Consider the following 6,608-nt stretch of genomic DNA (forward strand, 5'->3'; position numbering starts at 1 on the left):
CGAGCGGTAAATACCCTGTAGTCAAAGTTCGTCGAGAAAAAAATCATTGAAGAGCCGCACATATCCTGTGATGCACACCCAGTGATCTAGCGTGGCGTGAAATTGGCTTATTGAAGAACGGCGTATACCATATAGCCCATACCTAGTCACCTAAGTTGAGGCGAGATTGACAGAAGAGCGTCAGATACGCAGTAGCGAGGGTGGCCCGACGCTAGATTCCGAATTCAGATTCGTCAACGCAGCTTCCCGATGCTTTACCCATTAGATCATGTACTATCCGATGACCCAAATTGACGGGAAAGATGTCTGATACCAACCGACAAAATACTCGCAAAGAAAACAATGTTCGCAAAGAATGCTAATCACTCAAAAAAATGCCCACGTGCTCCAGCGATGGCGACCTCCACATTACCGACACCTAAGTTACCACTGTGCCAAAGTTCTCCAGAACTATGTGACCAGGAATACTCTTCCACGGAATACCGTTACATTGAGAACGAGAGTCGTCTTGCAGCACAGTATGAGGAATAACCAGTCACAAAAAGGAGGTGCCAATATTTATTTAATTTAACTGTCTTAGGCCAGCTGGCAAATCTTTCTTTAACCATTTCAGTGTCACCGATATACCGATGCGTTTCCATTTCTGTCCAGCCATGTGAATGACGCACCCGCACGTTAACCACTCTCTCTAGTAGGACGGGCGCAGTAACACGAAGTTGGTGAGCTTCGAAGTACTTCCGCCATTTGCTGTATATTTCTAGAAGCACATTTTCTTATCTCTGTCGGTTTGCTCAGTTTGGGATATTGCTAGCGCGCTTCGGAACACGCCCCTTCATGGGCGTGGTTACGCCGTGCGGAGCGCACATCTGCATATACGAAGGGTGGCTCCCTGTCTTCGAGCACCGCTACCGCGGCAATCCTACGTTAAAATGTCGTACCTTAGCACACGCCTGCCACTATTACGTGTTTCTGCCATCTGCCGTACGTTCCAAGAAGGTGTTCTTTAAACGCGAAGCATTCCCTTGCAAACCTTACCGGGTTTCGTGACCGTGGTCGCTGAAGCCGGGATGTTCCTTCGCCGAATATACTAACCAATCACAGCTGACCACGCGCGGAGCTGGGTTTCTCGCAGCATCACCAGATGGCACTCTCCTCCACGAAAACGCGGTAGCGGCGTTGCCAGCGTTCCGGGGGAAAGACAATAAGCAGCAGAAAGGTCGCCTTCGCGCAACCGTGGCTGCACGGTAATGAAGAAAACACTTCGGAATAGAATGGCTAGCTCTACGTACGTATGCGCATGTGCCTCTGAAACCATGATGCGTACAAGGCATCCGTCGGACTTGCTAGTAGTTAGTAGTAGTAACCGAACAGAAGGTTCTGTATAATTGCTGTGGCGGCACGCTTGTGTGTGTGCATGTGCGTGCGTGCGTGTTGTCGTGTTTGGACTTATTATGCACTTGCAGAAAGCTTCGCTGTATACACATTATAACTCGTTGGACCTGCTGTAGTTAATTTTTTCCCTTTTTTGTTTATTTGATCCTGACAAGGCGGGTTAAAAATCGGGACAACGCTTAAGGTTCGCCTTTAAGGGTGGAACGCGACAGCTTTCAAAGATCCCTGACTACTTCTCACGCTTCTCGGTAACTGCAGCTTATGCAACCGTAATGCTTACCGGGAAACGCTGGTGCCGAACGCTATGGAGTAAGGAGAGCGTTCTTGTAGAAACGGCAGGCGATAAGGAGGAGGTGATCACCATCTGGAGGTGTTGCAGGGAAACGGGCGCGTCACTACATGGCCTCTGAGGTAGGCGCGCGCAAATCGGCCAAGGCTACCCTATGAATGGTGCAAATGCTGGAAAATAGGTTTGTGTTTGAGTTTTTGGGTAAAAGAATTGCTTTCTCCTATACTCACATTGGCGATTGTGTCTAGATTGTACTTTACAATTCTTCTGAAGCATGTTACGTTGAGGAATTCAAATATTACAATAACGCCTCTGTGCCACTTGGTTGGCTTGCCTGGTTGTAGTTCGGAATAATTTTTCACCAAGCGACCTCGAACGCCGACATCGAATTTTCGCGACAGGGGTGCCTTAACCCTATCCCGTAAAATCGCGGAAGTGTGGGCGTAAGAAAGAAACTAAATAGGAGATACAAAAGGAAGATAGCAAGGTAAAGACCGTGCTAGTAATGCCTTCGAAGTTCTGAATGCTGGACATGTTGGTATTCCATACTCAAGAAAGAATAGCGCGAATAAAACAGGACAAGAAAGAAAAACACGAACAAGCGCAGGCTAGCGACATTGGTTTATTAAAGAAAAACACCTGTGTATGCAATCTGGCAAACACGTGTATAAGCTTAAAAGATTAGTGGTTAAAGAATCAATCTCTGTTTCATGCCCACTGCAACCGCACATGTCACCGCAGGTGTGAATAAAGACTCATTCAGCAAGTTCCATCACTACCCTATATTTGTCTCTTGATAACTCCTTGGTTCTCCTTCCGCTATGGTTTGTACTTGCATTCTTTGCGAAGTAAGCACAATTTCGACGACGACTGTCATTTCAAAGAGTCTTTGTGATCCATTAATCTGTAATTCAAACATCGTCCACTCCGGCCGGTGTACTAAAATATTTATTTATTTTTACATACTGCAGCCCATCTTGGGCTATAGCAACAGTCCTGATAACATCGTATGTTAATTGCAGACAAAAAGTCGGTCAGGGGCAATGTACGAAAATTTCCGGACAATGCATTCCCACGTTCAATAGGTGAGGCGAAAAACCTATGTATACACATGTCAGTTCTTGTTTGCAGCGGAAAAATGTTTACGTAGTGAGAGCAACGGGTGGGGGAACGTTCGACAAACCTAGAGCATTTATCTAAGCTGGTAAAGCGTGGCGAGATAATGAAAGTGTGGAGGAATTTAGGCTTTCGTTGTGGTGACGTGTTGCCAGAGCGGTTAAGTTGAGATTAGAGAGGTTAGGAAAAGGTGATAAATCGGTGTTGTAGCGACGGCAGATAAAAAGAACAGCTTTATTTTGTGCGGACTAAATCTTGTTGATATCGTTTATATGAAAAGTGTTCCAAACCATCGAAAAGAATTGTGCAGGTTAGTGCTTTACATTTTACCAGCTTAGTTTCTTGAGGAGTCACACGAAGTGTGTGTTGCAGATAGCCGAGATTTTTTAATGATTTAGTGCATATTACTTCACTATGCTTGCTCCAAAATAAGTTGAGTGAATAAAAGTCCGAGGTACTCATATTCGTGTGCTTTTAGTAGAAAGGAGTAATTGACAGCTGATGAGAAAACTAAAGGAGTCAAACGACTAGCGAACGTGTTTTAAATGGTTTTGCTGAAGTTCATACTAATCTGCCAAGTGTTACACCATGAGCAGAAGTGTGACAATGCGTCGTTAAGAACAGTATGGTCGTCAGTGGAGTTAATATTGTGGTAGAGCACGCAATGATCATCATACAGACGTATGTTAGTAATTATATTCCATGGCAAGCCGTTATTGTAAAGTTCCCGCAGCACAGGGAAATGTGATACACTACACCCACTCAACACTCAGCCAACCTGTCACCGCTTTTTCTGACTTAGAAGGCTTTGGGCGCCAGCTGGTTGGTACGTATCATTCATGTTAAATAGCACCAAAAAAGAAACACACGCACGAGGAAGAGAACAGATACCAGCCCTGACTGTCAACAAGATCTTTATTGAAGCCTGCACAAATATATACTATTCGCAACAGGCTTAAAGAGTGAAAGGAAGAAAGGGTTGGCGAGTAATCTAACTCTTGCTACGTATACGTCACAAACGTAAAACTGTACAAACGTAAAATACACAATATGGACACAATGGAAACGCATTACCTTCTAAGGAACTTAAGTTCGTTATCGCAAAGAGCTATAGAAGGGGCTCTTACGTACGCTCCTAACTCGCAAATTGGAAAGGCCTCGAAGGTGCCCCTGTCCATCTGATCCCTGCACCTACTCAACAGACGTCTATCTTCTAGACGCGGTGAAGAGCCACACCTTACACAATGAACATCAAGATTACTACACGTCTTAGTCTTGACACTGTGAGCATGCTCACGCAAACGCTCATTAAGGCACTTTTGGTCGGCGTCTAGAATGTTCGAGCAGTAAAGATACGGTTGTTCTACGCAAAATATGGAAATCACGTGGCAGTCTACACGCCAAAAACAGATGAGAGGATCGCTATGGATCGCTATCCATACAGGGTGAACAGATATACAATCAGTGGGAATTCGTACATGCGCAAATACAAAAGTCAAGAGCAGACATCAGGGCATTATAGTACTTTGCAGCATCTGTGTCCTTGACGATAGGAGGTGGTTGCGCATGGCAATCTTTCAGGTATTGTGTCACTGCTACATCATAGCTGGTCAGAACGTCTTTGTTTCGAGAAAGACAATGAACGGTCCAGCGAGGCCATTTTATGGCCATCACACTTTATTATCCAGGTCTGCGTTTAAGACTTTCAAGTCGGCAAACTTCTTACGTGGGCTATATTGCATTACGCCTCATTATCTTTATTCGCCATCTAACCATCATTCAATGACTTTCACCAAAAACATTGCCCTCGGCTGCCTTGGAACGCGATTCCGTCAGCACAGCAACCCGATGTTCTACCCAATCAAACAGTCACGCATGTATACAAATGCCACGTAGCACACTTACCAGTGAAGTAACACGCTATGCGTAGACGCAACCACATACAAAACTCAAAATGGAGTCGTAACTAGCGTACTAGATAGGCAACTAAGGGAAGCAAACAGGACGACGATACGCGGGGATGCAGCTCAATACTCTATCTCAGTAGTTCCTTGTAGCACTTTAGAAGCTACACAAATTCTTCACCAATAGGAAGGCCGAATGTCAATCCAGATATGTTCACCTGCGCCACGTCGTCTGCTCAGTCTCTGCTTGCCATCCTGTTGGTACATGCTCCATGGTTGGTGAGTTGACAAAAAATATTTTGACGCCATAACCACAAGGTTCGTTTACACGGGCGCAACTGCGGGGCTTCGCTTCCGTTGTACGCTTTCCCTACACTTATCTCGCAGCCTCTTTAGCAACTAGTAACCGCGAACGCCCTAAATGTTCACCTGTGGCACAACCTCAGCTTGGCGTCTACTTTGCGTCTGATCGCTGCCGTCATGGCGTACCAGGTTAGAGCGGGGTCGTAAATTAATGATGCAGTAAATAATTAGGCCTTTATAGCATTCAGCATCGTCAAAGTATCACCAGTGTTAATGGTGTGGCGCCATCTGCTGAGTAGAAATCAAACCTATTTTACAGCTCGGCGCCGTGTCTGTAGTCCTAGCAGCGTGAAAGCAACAAGCCGATCTGAATAATTATGGCAAAACTTACCTCATGCTTTGACCTCAGCTTGAGATGAGACTAAGCGATGACGGATTTCGCCACTTGTTTCTTGCTGACAGGGCTGAGAGCCAGTAACAACGCAAATCCAGATCGAAGCGGGTAGTCGACGCTGTAAGAGCACTGCCATGTTGCTGGTTAGGGAGGCTACTATGGTTACCTGCGGCAACTGCCGCAGCAACTCTCGGTATACAACGGTTATGAGCCAAGACCCTGACATGTCACGTTTCGTTGTACCCTCTCATGTAGCGAGCAAAAAATAAAACTCCCTAGTGCAGCCAATAATCAGCCAGTTATGTCTGGAGATATAGACCGCTGTGCAAGGATATTGTCTGTGTGCGCCTCGTACCTCCGGTAGTGCTTCAAGGTAGTTGTGAGATGGAGTACAGAAGCCGAAGAGGTGGTAATTGCAATAGCCCTTTCAGAGGGCAACGTGAAGAGAACGCATTTAGAAATCCTCACACACTCTCACGAAGCATGAAGAATAAACTGCGAAGGCCCCCCCTCCAAGAGCGCGGCTGGGGTACTATTAGCAAGCCGAAAGCCCGTCCTCTCGAAATAGCTCGTTATGGACGCTTGCACACGAAGACGCCCTGGGTAACGTCAAGGGAGATGCTATCGTATGAGATGCTGTCGTTTGAACCGAGCGGGGGATGAAGCCGAGACCACCGGGAACGTCCCTTGCAGCTACAGGGACATACATATCACTGCAGGATCGCAAGGAGGCGATACTCTTCTCCACACAATAACCTGAATTGCGAGCAGTCAGCAGCCTGGAGAAAGCTGTGGAGAAACACACAGCTAACCTACACATACTAAGTAAAATCAACTAATTAGTATATGAGGACCCATGTCATTAAAAAGGGGAAAATTCCACCCTCTATACACCACATGAGCCTGACAAAAGCAAACGGCAGTAGTAAACATCACGAATACAAACACCCCGCAGGGGCGTCTGCGTAAGCAGGCGTTTGGTGTGTTGCGCCACCACGTACCCGAGCACACGAGGGTTGGACCCTCCCGCGTGTAGCCGTGCGCGGCTTAGCCGTGTCCGGGGAAAGGGGGATCCTGGAGGTTGAGCCGATGCCGGGTGTTCGGACCTTTAAGGCCCCCCGGCGGAGGCAACACACCTCTTTGGCCTCTGCTTCACGTAGACGGCACCCCCGGACTGACCCACCCGGGGGAAATCGGCAGTCGCCTTTTC

Source organism: Dermacentor andersoni, chromosome 3 (genome assembly GCF_023375885.2).
Source record: "Dermacentor andersoni chromosome 3, qqDerAnde1_hic_scaffold, whole genome shotgun sequence".
Lineage (NCBI taxonomy): Eukaryota > Metazoa > Arthropoda > Arachnida > Ixodida > Ixodidae > Dermacentor > Dermacentor andersoni.